Source organism: Trematomus bernacchii, unplaced genomic scaffold (assembly GCF_902827165.1).
Source record: "Trematomus bernacchii unplaced genomic scaffold, fTreBer1.1, whole genome shotgun sequence".
NCBI classification, from domain to species: domain Eukaryota; kingdom Metazoa; phylum Chordata; class Actinopteri; order Perciformes; family Nototheniidae; genus Trematomus; species Trematomus bernacchii.
The window spans coordinates 511,027-529,907 of NW_022987797.1; positions in this window are offsets into that span (position 1 = coordinate 511,027).

Genomic DNA, 18,881 nt, shown 5'->3' on the forward strand with positions numbered 1-18,881 from the left:
ACAGAAGGGGAAAAGAAGGAGGAAGTACTGCAGATCCTCACAGCTCCTGCCAGTGAATTAAAAGCAATTCAGCAATTTAGTTCATTAGGGCCCGAGCACGGAGCGCTAGGACCCAACGGCGTCCTAGCACGAAGTGCAAGGAACCTATTGTTCTTCGTGGAATTATTCTTTGTTCTTTTTCTGCTACTGTTTCCTGTTTTTGAGGCCTTTAGGATGCTTCAAAAGTTGTATAATTGTGCACGTACGCTAGGACCGGTGAAACATTTTATATTCTGGAGTCAATGGGTTAAATATTCCAACCTGCTCGCTAGCGCCACCTATCAAAATCCCATTTCGGAATAAATTTACAAAGTCGCACCGTAACTCAGAATTAGCTGAAATTTTGCACACATATCCGGTTGGACCTGCTCTACAAATAATTTTCTTGGAACCCTAAGCTCCGCCTACATTATTTTTTTTTTAATTAGCATCATTTACATAATCAGTTAAATATTCACTTAAATTTCAATTTTCAGTTTTTCAACACCAAACTTCGTATACAGCATCGGTGGAGGGTCAGACACATTACCGTACAAAATGAGCATGTTCAGACGATAGATATTGCCACCATGAATCAAAACGTACTCGCAAAAAGGCGGGGCTTAGAAAGAAATGCTCATAACTCATCAACAATGTATACAAACATCACAGATTTTGGTGGATAGGTTCAGCCTGTCTTGGGGAATAGGCACACCAAAGAATTTTCATTAAGGACTATAGGGGGCGCCAAAAACACCACCAATTTATAACTCCAGAACGTATGGACGAATTAAAAGAAAAATGTTTTACACATACTCTGGGGGTGACTACTAACTGAGATTTAAAGTATCGCAACAAATGCAGAATGTGGACGTGGCCTATACATTTTCTTTAGATTGCGATAGCATAAAATGAACATCGTACGCAAAACTTGGGACTCACGTCACAGCCCACGACCTTTTTGAGAATGTAAAAAAAAAACGTAATTTTTCAAAAAAAACGCTCACTAGCCCCCCCGGTAGTCACATATAGTTTCTCAGAACTTCACGAATTGTGGCACAGACATTCCTCATGGAATTGTGGACACATTTCTAAATAGCTTCCATTAGCCCCGCCCCCCAGGAAGTCGGCCATTTTGAAAAATGTGCGTTTTTCATGCATTTTAAGCACATTCTTGCAAACTCCTCCTAGGGGAATGATCGGAAAAATTCCAATCCAGGACAACTTCAGCCCCTATCCAATATGATACTTAATTGCGGAGCACATTTTTGAAAAATCACTCGTGGAGGTAGTAAGCTAACAGCGAATACACAGTTTTTGACGATTTACATGTCGCAAATTGCTCCAAACTGCTCGCATATAGTTTTTCCGATATTCACGAAACGCTTTATACACATTGCTATTATGATTGCACACATATTTCAAATTGCTTTTCATTAGCCCCGCCCCCCAGAAAGTCGGCCATTTTGAAAAATGTGCGTTTTTCATGCATTTTAAGCACATTTCTGCTAATTCGTCATAGGGAAATGATCGGAAAAATTCCAATCTAGGGCAACTTAAGCGCATATCCAATGTGATGCTACTTTGCGAAGGAATAGTCGATCGCTTGAACATGGAGCTCGTAAGCTAACTGAGAATGTACAATCTTTGACCATTTATATGTCAGTTACTACCTTAAGCTACTGAGACCCGCCTGTCTGCCCGGCACATCAACTCTCACACACACACAAAAACAGACACACAAACACACACACACTCACCTACTGTTTGTCCAACAACGCCCTTTGCTGGCGGCATATTCATTACAACAGACACCTATACACTTCATAACCCTAACCCTAACCCTAACCCTACTGTTTATTTGTAGATATCTCCTAAAGCCTACAAATAAAGTGTGAAATGTAGGCCTGTTACATATATTATTGAGCGATATATATTATACACACTGTTCTGCTTTCTGCACTGACCTCAGCAGCTGTTCTCACTGTAAACATCGCGTCACAATGAAAGCAGTTGTATTAAACAAATAAATAGCCTATCATCCAGGGGAGATGTGATTAGTGAGTAAACAAACGGTAAAGGCCAGAAAGTCTGATGCACATTTGATCATCTTAAATAACTTATAATCACAACGGGAACAGTTTGCAGAGCTGTGCTTCGTTGACATAAGTCCAGCCATGCGTCACGCCTCTTTTAAACATCACTGTTGGCTGAAATCGACTCCGGAGAATACATCAGTGTACCCTCGATTATAGCTCCTCCAGAGAGACTCCTCTCTCCTCTCTCCTCTACATCAGTGTACCCTCGGTTATAGCTCCTCCAAAGAGACTCCTCTCTCCTCTAAATCAGTGTATCCTCGGTTACGGCTCCTCCAGACAGCCTCCTCGATAATCGATCCTCGACGAGCCTTTAGAGAAATTTGTTTTCCTTCGACACGTCGCGCCGACATCCGTTTCCGGGTCGCTGCCGGAGGACCTGGGAGTCTGAGACGCGAAAATTATAGAAATGACAAACTGCTCATTTCGGAGGACTCGCACGCGTCTGCTTGACGCCGGGACGACCAGCTGCCCTCCCCGACAGGCGCACGGACGCGAGGGCCCGCTCATCACTGCGCGCACTTCTGCGACCGCAGTTTTAATTTCACTTGTTTGTTTGCATTTTTCTTTTTTTAAATCTGTTTTGTTTGATTCTCAAAAGAGAACAAAGATGTAAGCAAATTGTGTTATATACAATTGTCTGTTATTATGACATCATAACTGCAATAGATGTAAGTTGTTTTAAAAATGATGCATATTGTCTATATTGTAAATGAAGACTAAGTTATAGATGGATGGATGGATGGATGGATGGATGGATGGATGGATGGATGGATGGATGGATGGATGGATGGATGGATGGATGGATGGATGGATGGATAGATAGATGGGGTTATTAAGCCTACATTATTTTTGTGTGACTGTACCTGCAGTTCCTCCCTGACTTCCATCACTTTCTCTCTTGCCCCTTTCACACCAACGCGTTTTCAGCGCCGGCTCGGAGCTAGAGCCTGAAAAGTACCGGTTTTTCCTGTTCACACCGCAGCGGCGCCGCCTCTTAGCTCCGGAATCCGGTTCACTTCCAGCTCCAAAAAATTGTCGGTCTAGAAGCAAGAGCTTCGGAGCTAAGAGGCGGCGTTGCTTACGTCTCTCTTACGTCGAGGCGTGCAGGAAACTAAACCCACCTCCCCTGAACATGGGTCGACTGAAGAGTCTCGTCATGCCTGCCTACAAGCAGTAGCGCTGAGCAAAGTGACGAGAAGGCAACCACACACTTATAAAAAAAAAACACACTTTATAAAGTCAGGCAACACTAACCAGGCTTCGTGTGATTCTGTTTATTTGTACCTTACTTTGACCATCCGTTCGCTGTTATTGATCATTGTGGAGAGCAGGCGTTTTGTTTTTTATTATAGCAGCTATCGGATGGAATCAATACATGGGCTGCACAGGTTGTCATGTCCGACTATCACAAGTAGAATCATAATGAAAAATACGCCGGTAAAATGTGCCTGTAGAAAACGGCTTAGCAAGTAGTCAGTTTAGCTTCGGTTGCTATGCTAACATCACCCATGTTATACCAGAGAAACTTTCATAACAGCGTTGTGATGCCAAAGAGCGTCAATTCAGACTGACACACATTCACTTAAGGCGAACTGGGGATATGTATCAGCTGCTTGTGTGACAGTCAGACAGTGAATACTTTAGAGCCGTGTGAGCTAACCCGGAGCTAACGGGAGAATAAACTCAGCCAGCACTGCAGCGGTCGGTAAATGCCGCTGAAACACATTAATAAACAATGAACCACGGCACTCTGGAGAAAAATATAAGGTTGGAGAAGTCGTTATTTTTTTAATCTGGCTTCGTATGATTAAAAGCAACACGATCATCGACCCGACGCAGTCCCCCGTTGTTGTTGTTGTGAGCGCCGTTGGGGAGCAAATCAGCGATGTAAACGGTGACGTCATGACGCAGCAGCGGCAGCACCATCCCGGCTCTGTGGTGTGAACAGAGCGGGAGCAGAAAAGGGAAACCGGAGCTGAACTAGAAAAGCTCTAGCTCGGAGCTAGAAAGGTAAAAGCGCTGGTGTGAAAGCCGCATCTTTCTCTCTGCCTGTCCTGTCTCTTCCTTACCAAAGCTGAGCTTCGACTAACGTAGTCTTTTCATTATATCTGAGTCAGTGTAAAAAGAAAACAATACAATATTATATCTTCAATGTTTTACTCAAATTGAAATGAAAGAAAAGCATTACAACGTTTGTTAAAAGGTAATCCTTCTGACATTGGATGAATGAAATTAACTTTAGCTCTCTAGCTAGTTTATTCACGCAATTTAAACCAAAGTATAGCCTATGGCTGCAATATAAGTTAGTGTGCATGTTGTCGGACGTCCACTGACTAACGTAGTGCGTTCACACAGGATCTGCTGGTCACATGATGTCCTGATGAACAGAAACACAAGCAGCCCACTGGACTCAGATCTCTAGATACCTCATCATTCCTCCGCTGCTCCGATACAAGTCCGGGCTGCGGTGGTTTGTTGATATATGTCGTCTTCTTCTGTTTGCTTTAATCAAGGCTACGTAGTTATGCAGCGCCCCCATCGTCAGTAAATGGAAGTACTACAAATAATGCTGTCAACTCAACATTGTAAATAACCAGCCAAAAACGATCGCCGCTTCATCTTGTTTTTGGCGTGAGAATATTTTGGGCAGCGTGAGAGCGTGAGATTGAGAGTGAAAGCGTGTGTCACACGCCAGATGCGTGAGAGTTGGCAACCCTGGTCTTATTGCATATTAGAAACGGAGTTGGCGACACTAAGACTGCGATATAATGTTTACAGATGTAGCAGCTCATTTAGGACAGTTTGAAATGCGAGGGCCGTGGTCGGCCCGTGATCTGCCCGTGATCCAAGAGACAGCCTCCAGTCTGACTTGAGACCGCCCCCGTGATAAATACATTTAATTATTGTGAAGCCAGCTGCAATGGATCATTGATCCACCAGGGGGTGCAGTGGGGTTCCACACTGGAGCTCATGTGAAATCAACTTCGATACAGTACGCTAGATGTACAGTATGTCTGGTACTACTGTATAGCGGATCTTAAGATCCATATGTCACGGATAGGATCATAGTCTGTGCTAAATAAGAGACATGTAATCATTTACAAAACATCACCATGTTGTTATTTAACAAAATAATGTTGTTTAGTCGAAAAAAACGAACGAGAGGAAATGCAGCCGGCTCTCGATTTTTAATCCTAATTTAATCATCATCTTCACCACGGTCATTTATGTTTATGTTTGCCGAATTGACATGAAATCACTGACAAATATGAATATACTGTATTCAACTTCATTAAAACGTTATTAACGTGCCTAAACTCAGTAATTCACTAAAAATATTTATAATTTAATGGAGCCTTGTCAGGCAGATCCAGATCTTGATCCCTGGGTGTTATTTTTCCCCATAATGACCAAGTCGCTGCAAATTATCCCGCTTATTACATGGCCACATTCTCAACAAAGTAACGACATGACTCCCAATATTAATTGAAATGCTTTTATGGATTTAGAAAATGTTTTTATTGATTTAAAAAATAGTTGTATGTATTGATTTAAATTGACATGCATCCGCTAAGAAAAATTGTCCGTTGTTACCGTTTTTTAAACAGTCTGAATGAAACGGCAGCTCTCAGCTGTGTGTTTACACACCTAATGGTCCATCAGCCACAGCTCTCTCCCCCCCCCTGATCTTTCTTCTCCAGCAGTTAAGTTAACTGTAGGTTACTCTGAGTGACAAGCTTACAGTTAGTGAAGTAACACTTTTTTTTTGTGAGTCACGACCTGGCTGTTTCATTCTAACATAACGCTCCAAATGCTACTGTTTCCACTCGGACTTCAATACAGCTACACCATTGTTTGGTTTCCATGGTAGCGCGTCTCTTTAGTAGCGCGCACTCCTTTCCTGTAAATTACAGGTCCAGCCAGGCAAAACAGTGCACTTCTCTTTCCCGCACTACTGTGACAGACCATGGGGCTGGGTCAGCCACTAACATATTCATATTTCTCTTCTCAAAAAGAGAAATATGAACGTTAGTTTTTAACTGAAATGATCAAATAAAGTCAAAATGTCACAGTGTACAGAGGAGTACAGGAAGTCTAGGTATGATCTCCGGAGAGCAATTCAAAATGCAAAGAGACAGTACAAAGACAAGGTGGAATCTGACTTCAAAGGCTGTAACACTAGGAATATGTGGGCGGGACTAAGGACAATGACTGACTACAAAGGAGCAGCGGGGGGTGCTGCGGGAGTGTCTGCGTGCGCATCTCTCCCAGATGAGCTAAACAGTTTTTTTGCACGCTTTGAGAGCAGCCAGGCTGTGGAGGTACAGAGGGACCAGGAGCTACACTGCCCTTTTGTTTTAAATAGGGCAGATGTGTGTAAATCCTTTAAAAGGGTTAACCCACACAAGGCTCCTGGACCTGATGGCATCCCTGGCCGTGTTCTCAGGGTGTGTGCAGTTCAGCTGGCAGAGGTGTTCACAGACATCTTCAACAGGTCCCTGCTGCAGTCTGTAGTCCCCACATGTCTTAAACACTCCACCATCATTCCTGTCCCCAAAAAGACAATCATCACCTGCCCCAACGACTACCGCCCAGTAGCACTCACCTCCATCATAATGAAGTGCTTTGAGCGGTTAGTCAAATTATTCATCACCTCCTCCCTCCCTGAATCTCTGGACCCCCTGCAGTTTGCCTACAGAGCAAACAGGTCCACAGACGACGCCATAGCCCTCACCCTCCACACTGCCCTCTCACACCTGGACCCGAAGAACAGGAACACATATGTGAGAATGCTGTTCATTGACTACAGTTCAGCATTCAACACCATTGTGCCCTCCAAGCTGGCCATCAAGCTCAGAGACCTCGGGCTCAACAGCGCCCTCTGTGACTGGATCCTGAACTTCCTGACGGGCAGACCCCAGGCAGTGCGGGTGGGAAATATCACATCCTCCACCCTGATTCTCAACACCGGTGCCCCTCAAGGCTGCGTGCTCAGCCCTCTCCTCTACTCCCTGTTCACCCACGACTGCGTGGCCACACACAGCTCCAACACCATCGTGAAGTTTGCTGATGACACGACCGTCATCGGCCAGATCACAGACGATGACGAGACGGCGTACAGAGAGGAGGTCGAAAACCTGACATCTTGGTGCCAGGAGAACAACCTCCATCTCAACATCAGCAAAACAAAGGAGCTGATTGTGGACTACAGGAAGCAGCAGGGAGAGGGACACGCCCCCATCGCCATCAATGGGACTACGGTGGAGAGAGTCAAAAGCTTCAGGTTCCTTGGGGTCCACATCACTGAGGACCTGACATGGTCTCTTCACACCACCACCATCACCAAGAAAGCTCGACAGCGGCTCTTCTTCCTCCGCAGGTTGAGGAGGTTCAAAATGGATTCCAGGATACTCTGCAACTTCTACAGGTGCACGATAGAGAGTATCCTCACTGGCAGCATGACGGCCTGGTACGGCAGCTGCACCGACCTCGATCGTAAGGCTTTACAGAGGGTGGTGAAAACTGCACAGCACATCACCAGGACGGAGCTGCCATCCATGGAGGACCTTTACTCCCAGCGGCTCAGGAAGAAATCACTACAGATTATCAAAGACCCCCATCACCCCAGCCACAAACTGTTCTTTCTGTTGCCGTCTGGCAGACGTTACCGCAGCATCCTGGCAAGGACAAGAAGATTCGGAGACAGTTTCTTCCCGCGGGCAGTGAGACTGTTAAAAAATTGAACTGTTGAAACAACTTCAAACATTCAACTGCTACTCAGTAGTATGTATCTAATACCTAATATATATATATCATTCCAATAACTTGTATATAGACTCATACTGCACTATTCCACATCATAACTTTATTTCATTTTTATAACTATTATTATTTTTGTATTGCTCATGCTCTTATTGTTATTATGTTATGTTATTATGTTGCATTGTTGGAGAAGCCTGTGACATAAGATTTTCAACTGCATAATTACTCTGTAGCTATGTCAGATTGACAATAAAGAACCTTGAACCTTGAACCTTGTTTACAAACATTGACCATACCGTTCACCAGCCCCCACCCCCCATGGGGTGTAGGCCTATGTTGAGTATACTCTTTGTTTAAAACTAATTGTCCATCGGAATGTGTGTGTCCCAACCCCCCCCTGTGATATCTCTTCTCCAGCAGTCTGTAGGTTTGTGTTCGCATATTTATGCTGTCGCAGTTCCTAAATGACACGTTTACACCTTAAAACGAAAAGTAAACGTTCAGGGTTTTTATTAATGGTAATTTTTTCAGACTGTGAGTTGTTTAGTGGTAGCTCATAGTCTTGATTCTTGTGGTTAAACTTTTCGCTCCGTATTTGATGGTAGTGGTGTCGAAATTCATTCGTCACTTCCTTTTCAGTTTTTTTTTTTTTTTAATCTTTTTTTTTTGTTATTATATTTACGTCCTGTCTGTATACACGTGCTTTAAAATGTATTGTTTAATTCTACATATTTGTCATATAATAATCAAAATATGTTTACAAACGTTACAGTCTTTGTCAGCATATTTTTGCCACGTTATGCACCCCTTGCTATCTTACATAAAAGTGTCACATTCATGAAACTTGCTCCATTCATTGGTACTAGTCCCACAACTATACCCTAAAAAATGCTTGAGGGTGGGATTAATACAAACATCTTTTTGGGTGGGGTGCATTTTATGACAGGCCTGGTTATCACAATATGCCCCCCCTTGCTATCTTACAAAATAAAAGTGTCACAGATTGATGTATTTACTTCAATATAAAGAAAAACATCTTCTGTTGTAACAACAATAACATTATAAATAGTAACATAGCTGAACATGGTATTGCACATTTAGCTTTCAGTGTTAGTCAGGGTTGAGTGAAGCAGGCAGGACCCAAATGCAGATTCCCAAGATAATTCCTTTAATCCAAGGTAACAAAGTAGACAACAGAACACTACCCTGTGACACAGTCAAAGACAAACAAGGAACCAACAATGACAGACAGAAAAACCAGAACTAAAATACACACAAACAAGACACAGGTGAGGAGGGAGGAGAAAACACAGGGGCACCAGGTGAACACAATCGGGCAATCAGGCAGGAGGGAACACAGAGACAGGAAGCAACAGGCAAGACGGGGTGGAACACTTTTCAAAACAAAATAGGAAACCAAAGACAGAAAAAGACAAGACAAAACACAACACAGACAGATCGTGACAGTACCCCCCCCCTCAAGGGACAGATCCCAGACGTCCCAAAAAAGTCCAGCAGGGTGGGTGGAGGGGGACCGGAGGAGGGACACATAACTAGGGCCAAAAGGGTGGGTGGAGGGGGTCTGGAGGACGGGTTTGGGCTGACAGCCCAGGGGCACAGCGGAGGACCCGGAAGGGGTCTCGGGCGGATGGCCCGGGGGCAAGGCAGAGATCAAGGAGGGGGTCTCGGGCGGACGGCCCTGGGGCAAGGCAGAGTTCAAAAAAGGGCGAAGACCACGGCTGGGGAAATCAGGGGGCCGAGCTCGAGGGCGAAGGCCCCGGCACTCAGGGGGCCGGGCTCGAGGGCGAAGGCAGCGGCTGGGGAACTCAGGGGGCCGGGCTCGAGGGCGAAGACCGCGGCACTCAGGGGGCCGGGCTCGAGGGCGAAGACCGCGGCACTCAGGGGCCCGCTCGAGGGCGAACAAGAAGGCGGCGACGGGACAGCTCCGGAGGACGGGCAGGAAGGCCATGACGGGACAGCTCCGGAGGACGGGCAGGAAGGCGCCGACGGGACAGCTCCGGAGGACGGGCAGGAAGGCGCTGACGGCACAACTCCGGAGGACGGGCAGGACCCAGTATCGGCCGGACAGGAACCGGAGCTGACGGGACAGGCGTAGACGGGATCCTGAACAAGACATGGGCTGGTGTCGACTGGACCCCCAACGGAACAGGACACAGAGTTGGCAGGACCCCCGGTGGAAACGGTGTCGGCGGGACCTCCAACAGGACAGGACACAGAGTTGGCAGGACCCCCGGCGGGACAGGTGTCGGCGGGACCCCCAACAGAACAGAACATGGAGCTGGCAGGACCCACAGCGGAACAGGTGTCGGCAGGACCCCCAACGATACTGGACATGGAGTTGGCAGGACCCTCAGCGGAACCCCCAACGGCACAGGACATAGGGTTGGCAAGACCCCCGGCAGAGGAGTAGTCGGTGGGACCCCCAATGGGACAGGACATGGAGTTGGCAAGACCCCCGGCAGGAGAGTAGTCGGCGGGACCTCCAACGGAACAGGACATAGGATTGGCAAGACCCCCGGCAGGAGAGTAGTCGGCGGGACCCCCAACGGAACAGGACATAGGGTTGGCAAGACCCCCGGCAGAAGAGTAGTCGGTGGGACCCCCAATGGGACAGGACATGGGGTTGGCAAGACCCCCGGCAGAAGAGTAGTCGGTGGGACCCCCAATGGGACAGGACATGGAGTTGGCAAGACCCCCGGCAGGAGAGTAGTCGGCGGGACCCCCAACGGAACAGGACATAGGATTGGCAAGACCCCCGGCAGGAGAGTAGTCGGCGGGACCCCCAACGGAACAGGACATAGGATTGGCAAGACCCCCGGCAGAAGAGTAGTCGGCGGGACCTCCAACGGCACAGGACATAGGGTTGGCAGGACCCCCGGCAGAAGAGTAGTCGGCGGGACCCCCAATGGGACAGGACATGGAGTTGGCAAGACCCCCGGCGGGACAGTAGTCGGCGGGACCTCCAACAGCACAGGACACAGGGTTGGCAGGACCCCCGGCAGAAGAGTAGTCGGCGGGACCCCCAACAGGACAGGACATGGGGTTGGCGTCGGCCGGAGAGCCAACAGGAGACGAGGTGCTGGAGTCGGCCGGACCACCGACAGGACACGAGGGGCTGGAGTGGAATCCACAGGTGGATTGGAGGAGGCAGGAAATGCAGCAGAAGACGTCAGAGTTGAGACCTGAGCAGCAAGGTTTGAGATGTGTAGAGCCATGGACTGATTGCTTTCAACTAAGGCTCGCATCATCTGCTCATGTTGGCCCAGAAGATTTCCCTGATGAGAAATGGCGTGCTGGACCGGAACAGAGACCGGAACCATGGCTGCTGGGGCCAGAACTGGGGCTGGAACCATGGCTGTATGGGCCGGTTCTGGAGCCGGAACCATGGCTGTGTGGGCCGGTTCTGGAGCCGGAACCATGGCTGCTGGGGCCAGAACTGGGGCTGGAACCATGGCTGCTGGGGCCAGAACTGGGGCTGGAACCATGGCTGTGTGGGCCGGTTCTGGAGCCGGAACCATGGCTGTGTGGGCCGGTTCTGGAGCCGGAACCATGGCTGCTGGGGCCTGTACTGGAGCCCAAAGCATGGCTTCTGGGGCTCGGGCTGCTAGCCTGGACTTGCGACTCCTTCTCTTAGGAGCCTTTTGGAGGCTCCGTGGACCTCCAAAAGCCAGACGAGTGCCCGAGAACGGCTCCTGGACAGGAGCAGGAAATGGGGAAGAAGCAGGGGTTGACTCCAGACGGAACACACCGAGATGTATGGTGTCAGGTTGGGAGTTGGGAGGCAGGGGGCTAGCATGCCTGGGGCTAGCAGGCCGGGAATCACACGTCGAAAGGAAATCCAAAATCAGGTAAGAACTTAACTAAAGATGGATCCACTGTTGCCACCTGGTGAGCCTCTGCCAGAGCAGCCTCTTTCTGCTGAACACTGGACGCTCCCCTCCACCTACCATAGCAGCAAGCCAAAGAAAAGGTAACATTTTGTAAATCCACCTCAAATGGATCTGCTGGGCCCATTTCTGGTTGGTTCCTTCTGTCAGGGTTGAGTGAAGCAGGCAGGACCCAAATGCAGATTCCCAAGATAATTCCTTTAATCCAAGGTAACAAAGTAGACAACAGAACACTACCCTGTGACACAGTCAAAGACAAACAAGTAACCAACAATGACAGACAGAAAAACCAGAACTAAAATACACACAAACAAGACACAGGTGAGGAGGGAGGAGAAAACACAGGGGCACCAGGTGAACACAATCGGGCAATCAGGCAGGAGGGAACACAGAGACAGGAAGCAACAGGCAAGACGGGGATGAACACTTTTCAAAACAAAACAGGAAACCAAAGACAGAAAAAGACAAGACAAAACACAACACAGACAGATCGTGACAGTTACTGACCTGAGATGTTTTTATTACATGAATTAAGGTGACTGAGGCTTTTTAACATAGACTTTTCAGTGTCCCACATTTTGCACAGAACTGTCCCACATTAGGAAATGCAGATTGTCTGAGACAACTTGGCACTAGGAGTACTGACATGTCTACCATTTCTTTTCTGAGTGTAATATCTGCATTTTCTCTTTTGGTTTGATTAGGACACATCCTGGGGATTGTGTTTCCAAACATTGACCATACCGTTCACCATCGCCCACCCCCCTACTGTATGTTGATTATTGACTTTGTTTAGAGCAGTGAATTCTCTTTCAACTTGGCACTAAGAGTACTGATATGTGTACCATTTCTTTTCTGAGTGTAATATCTGCATTTTCTCTTTTGAAAAACTAAGTCTTAGGCCCCGGCTCCACGAGGACGAAAACGGGTTGAATCCGCATATTTCTCATGCGTATAGCCCTCTAAGCTCAACGACGCCGTAAGGGAAACGTAGAAACAGACCCCGCAAACGACAACGGGTCCAAAGGTGGATAGATCTGGGAACGGAGCGCTCTGGGGGGTCCAACGGGGCCGTGGAGTCGCCTATACGGTCATTCGTTTTCATAGCCCCGCCTCTCCCCCGCAGGGTTGCTATCGTGCTCCAGTCGCTACTGACCATGCTACAGTTCTTTGTGCAACATCTACAGGAGCTCCTCCTTGAATTCAGATTATTTATCTTTATCTCGATATGGACATAAACGCGAGTGAAGTCTAATCTGACAGGACGGAGACACGCAGCTCCTGCCGCTGTGATGCAGCGGGAGCAAAACACACACTTCAAGTCGGATCATCACCCTTAGCTATTTTAATTACCTCTCAAACTACCTAAACTAGTTATAAATATGTTCATTTTTACTGTCGGGTCACTCATTACAGGATCAACTGCTGCATGAGACAGACACTGACGCTGTCAGAAGAGAGGAAAAAGAGACAGGCTCAGTGTATTTGATGATTATATATCATTATATCGTCGTTATTCATTTGTTTTAAAGCTCAATAAATAACAATGAAGACCTTTGACCGGCACTTTTATAATTTTGTCCGGAAGATTTAAACTTTAACACACGCTGACCGGCGAAAAACTCTGCCCGGTTCTGTCGGCCCCCACCGCGGAGAATACACAGAAGTGCAGCCATGACAACCATTCTTCTTCGCTGCTTTTGTGGAGGAAGTTGCTGCTTTTGTGGAGGAAGTTACAGCGCCACGTACAGGTTCGGCATATGTACTGCAGCTTTCCCAGCGTTTGGATGTAAACTGAGCCGTCTCGTGGAGCTTGACACAATCCGGTGTATATTGCGTGGGGACGGAAGGTTTTTTGCGGTTGCATTTGCGTTACTCCGATGCGTTTTGCCGTATTTGTCCTCATGGAGCCGGGGCCTTAGTTTGGCCACTCATTTTTAATCACACACGTCTCCCCATCCCATTCAAATTCAAATTCTTGACTGGAAGGGCAGTGTTGCCTACATGTAAATGAATGGCATTGCCTATATGCATTTGAAAAGAAATAGTACCCCCCTCTGAGTGACTATCTGTTGACTTCACATCTTGTCACAAACCAGGGGACTTTACTTCCTGATTTTTGGAATACAAAATAATTTATCTGTGTACGTGTTTTACTGAACGAGCATACTGTACTGTGATCTGCATGCACTTATCAAACATTTAATTAAAGTAGTGAAAACAAATAGTGAGGGGGTCCAAAATCAGCCAACGTGCTTTGTTTTTAATGTTCATCACTATAATAATAAGTGCATTATTCAAAAGTTTACATTAACTTTGGATAATAACACGGGAGAAATGGATCCTCTCTTTTCCTCTCTCCCTCTCTCTCTCTCTCCTGACAGCCCATCAGTTTCTCATGCAGCTCGCCATACAGTGGGCGGAAATAATAATAATATTAATTATTTCACACAAAAAGGTTATGACAATATATGACTATTGACGTACAAATAACACTGTCTGTCAATTGTGTAAAATAAGAGGATTAGATTACAACTTGTATTTAGAAATACTCTGTTGTAATTATTGATGCATAAATGTGTTCATCCATTCAATGTGGCATCTGCTATAATGGGGTTAATGCATGATATTACTTAATAATACAATACACTATATAATATATGATATGATAATTACATTTTAATTTGATTCATTTCTTATTTCATAGTTTCTCATCATTATTATGAAAGCACCTATTGTTTTAAATAATGGTCGGAATCTGACCTGTGAGCCTTCTGAATTACCGTGGGATAGCACATTCTAAACTAAAATGTTCAATCAATAAAGTAACATCTTATCTTATCTTATCTTAATAATATCTTCATATTAATAATAATAATAAATCATACAGTATGTGTCCGAAAGGGAGCAGGAGGAAGCAAACACAAAAATATACAAAAAATATACTGCATATTAAAGCAAACGATTGTAAAGGTAAAAGTATGAGCATCAAATCAAATCAAATCAAGTTTTATTTATATAGCACATTTTTAAACGATTTTTGGTTGAGCCAAAGTGCTGTACATATAATAAAAATACCCTTTACAGCAAATACAACAGCACAGTTTGTTCAGAATATCAGTATGAGAAAACGACACCCTCTGTCCTTAGACCCTCACATCGTACAAGGAAAAACTTCCACAGAAAAACCCACATTTCAAAGGGAAAAATGGGAGAAACCTCGGGGAGAGCAACAGAGGAGGGATCCCTCTCCCAGGATGGACAGAAGTGCAATAGATGCCGTGTGTAAATCGAAGAGATAATACATTTTACAGCGTAGGTAGACCGCATGACAAATAAAGAAGTGTTATGTAAACATTTACATTATTATTATGATTATTTAATATATAAAGACTATATATTATTGAATTACAAGATTAGATTTGATACTTTATTTGATCTAAAATATTGATGTGTTCAAATGCTCTTCTAAACACAACTGAAAGTCCATGAAAAGTTGTCTTTCTGTATTTGTGAATGAAGCGCCATCTCCTGGTTAAATCCTGAAATTGAAAATCTGGCAACGCCCTCTTGGAAAATAGTGGGAGGGCTTAACATTCCCAGATGCTGGTCTTAGGCAGGTAGCAGGCAGGAAGCTGTAAGCTGGAGTCCTATCTGGAGTGCTACATCTGTATGTAGCAATAATACATATGACATGTTTTAAATGTCTCCAGTAACCGATAAAAAGACAGATAACGCTGGAGCTTAACTGCGCGAAAACACACGTGATGATGTCTCCAACGAATCGACGACTGAATTAGTTGGCAACTCATTTGGTCATCGATTGAGTCGATTAATTGTTGCACCCCTAGTTATAAGATATTTTTAACATTTATTTTAAAATGTATTTTATTTTTAAAAAGATTTTTTATGATGAAACATACCATTAGCTGCTAGCTAGATGCTATCTAGAAATGCTAGCTTTGACCTTGTTTAGCTTACCTTTGTCACTCAGCATTGACTTTGAATCCTGGATTATGTCATTCTCTTCCTCAAGCTCTTCTGCATCTTGAAATAAGCTTAGTAACACTTCTTCAACAGTGAAAAGCTTTCTTCTCATGGTTGACCTAGTTTACATGTCTTGTCAGCCATTTTGACTCAAGTGCTATCCAAAATTAGTTCAGTGCGTTCTGTGTTGGCCTTTCACGGTCGACACACGGCCGATTCAACATGTTGAATCGGCCAAAATACGGACACAAGCTATCGGGCCAAGAAACCACTCTGATCAGCTGTTCAGCTAGCAAATGAGAAGCGAAACGGAAGTGAGGGACGTAAACAAACGATTTAAGGCACAGGACAGCAGCTAAACACCAGCAGGTGAACATAGCCCTTAAATGTCCTCTCTTACCTCCCACACATAGCAGGGACATCTCTGATATCGGCGGGAGCGTCCCCGGCTGTCCTCTGCTGAGAGCTCCGTGATTTGTTTGGTCAAGTCCGGTTTTTCATCTCATCGGTTTATTTGCCAGTATAAAGTTGCAGGATTAGTCTCAAGTACCTCAACATTGTCCTTAAGTACAGTGTCTAAGTAAATGAGATACTGTCTACTGCTGTTCATTTACCTATTGTGAGTCGCCTCGGATAAAAGCATCACATGGGAATGTAAATTTAGCAAGAAGTGGCCATTATTACATTATTACATTACTACATTGCTGACTCAATAAACTACACACCCGCCAGAACACTGCGATCATCAGATGCAGGTCTATTAACTGTGATTTTATAGTATGTCTGCACTTTATGTGCTCATTTCATCATTCATGTATTTTTATATTCTAAAACATGTTTTCGATGGACGAGAGTGAAAATGGAACGCACACGCTATTTGTTTGTTTATATCAGTCTGTTCTTCTTCTCTGTCTTCCGGTTGTTGCCTATTTTGAATGACGAATACACACTACCGCCGCCTGCTGGTAAGGAGAGTTATTGCCACTCACGCATGCGCAGTTCGTACGTGCTCGGCTGAAGTCTTTGCGGTGTGTTCCAGTGCGACACATGGCCAAGACGCAGGAGAACTCGTCGATGGAACTGTCGGTGTCGGCGAGTTCTCTGGTGACTGCCTGGTGTGTCAGGGCCTTTAAAAAAAGGTTTAATGAGATGATGGAATCAAGTTTCTAGAATCAAAGCTGAACTGTATAACATATAAAGGCACACTTGTATTGTACTCAACAAAAAGGCAGACTTGGAGCCAATCCTGCAAATTCATCACACGTGAAAAATGTGACATGCTGAAAACCCAACCCCAGAAGGGGGGTCTGGGGGGATTGTCCCCCAGGAGATTTTTTTAAATACTAACATAGAAACTACGCATTCTGGTACATTCTGAGAAGAAAATAAATAAATCTATTACTACCCGACATATTAATAATGTTTTATGCCATTGTTTGTTTTTCACTCTGTTCTGACAGCTGAACTTGCTGCTCCTCACAGAGAGAAGAGCAAAGAGGAGATAGTACCCAGTTACCCACTTTAAATTGTGGGTAAGGGTAGATAGCTCCCATTGTTCTGTGACCTGTCAGTCATCAGACCGGGGGTCATATTTCATTATGTGTTCATTTTTATCTGAAGTTGTACCCATGGATGTATAAAGAATACAGTAAAGTTATTCTCCGTGGGGACTTCCGGCAACAATCTTGATTCTGATTGGCCAGAAGACTCGAAAAAACATCAGCAAAGATGTATTATTGAGAAGATGATCACTACGTGACAGAAGTTTTCAAAACCGTTGATGCTCTCCGGTACTTCCAGTCCAACATGCTGCATGCACAGCGTTAGAAAATCGGGCCTTCAAAATAAAAGTTTGACTTTTTTCCAAAAAAGAAAAAAATAATTGTTTTCTTCACTCACACATCTGCGACCCACTCGAAACGGTTGGGTTGCGACCCACCAGTTGAGAACCACTGCTCTAAATGATTGTAAATGAGGCCTATTGTAGATGTTATTCGATGTGGGTTATAAAAATAAACAACTTTATGTAACTTAAACGTGTCACATGTTCGGAATTGACCAATCAGAATTAAGTATACAACTAAGACGTTTAATAAGTTATGGATAATGTACAACAAGGCGGTCATTAATGAAAAAATACCACCAACAGGGGTATCCTGGAGCCTGATGCAAAGCCTGACGCGGCCACATACTAAATAAACCTCTTGCTTGATCCTCCTTAGCAACGATCATTATTTTACTTAGCAGTGGTGTGTTACCGAGTGATAACAACCTCTGAATTGTCCAAATTGACCAATCAGAATCAGGTTTTCCACTTAGCCATGGTAATAATGTGTTATCTGTCCTCTCAGTGTAAATGTTCTGTTATGAGAAGACAGGTTCCAGCAGCAGTTTTTAGTGCTGACAGACACGGCAGTCCTGAAACATTTCGACATTCTAATTCCTCGAAGCATTTATCAAATAAAAAATCTTGGCGTTTTTATTCTTCGCACTTCTGTCAGAGATATTTTCTGCATTTGAATTACTGGAGATGTGATGCGGACACATTGCTCGGCATTCACACTCACTCACTCACACGCCTGCAGTGTCTGTGATGTGGAGTTATTTAAATCTGCCCCTGTCACTCTTTCCCCACAACCCACCTTTCTTTAGGGTTCATGGTTGGTTTGAATTCATGCCAAGTTCATGTACACTCAGTTTTGCCAAAGTGAGGTTGCCTAATGTATATGGAGGCTGATAAAGGGAAATAATGTACTATTCCCATAATTAAAATATAGTTGATCAATTATCGGAGGTTTATAGAAAGTCAAGTTGCTTTTGTCATTTAATATGCGCAGCATCTGTACACTCTTATACAGTAGGTTGCGATATTCACCTTTTAAGCGGTTTGTGATCAGCCAATATAGAAGAAGAAGCAGAAAGTAAGAACCAAACATGCCCTTTTCGTTTTGTAATGAATTTGCGGAAAGAAACCTAAAAAAATTCATCTATCTTTACTCACTACAGTGACTTGTACAGTGTACATCTTAAATGTGTAAAGTGTGATATGTGGGGAACATATATTGTAAAAGGTAGAGGTTATTGACTTCTTCTGCACACATTCTTA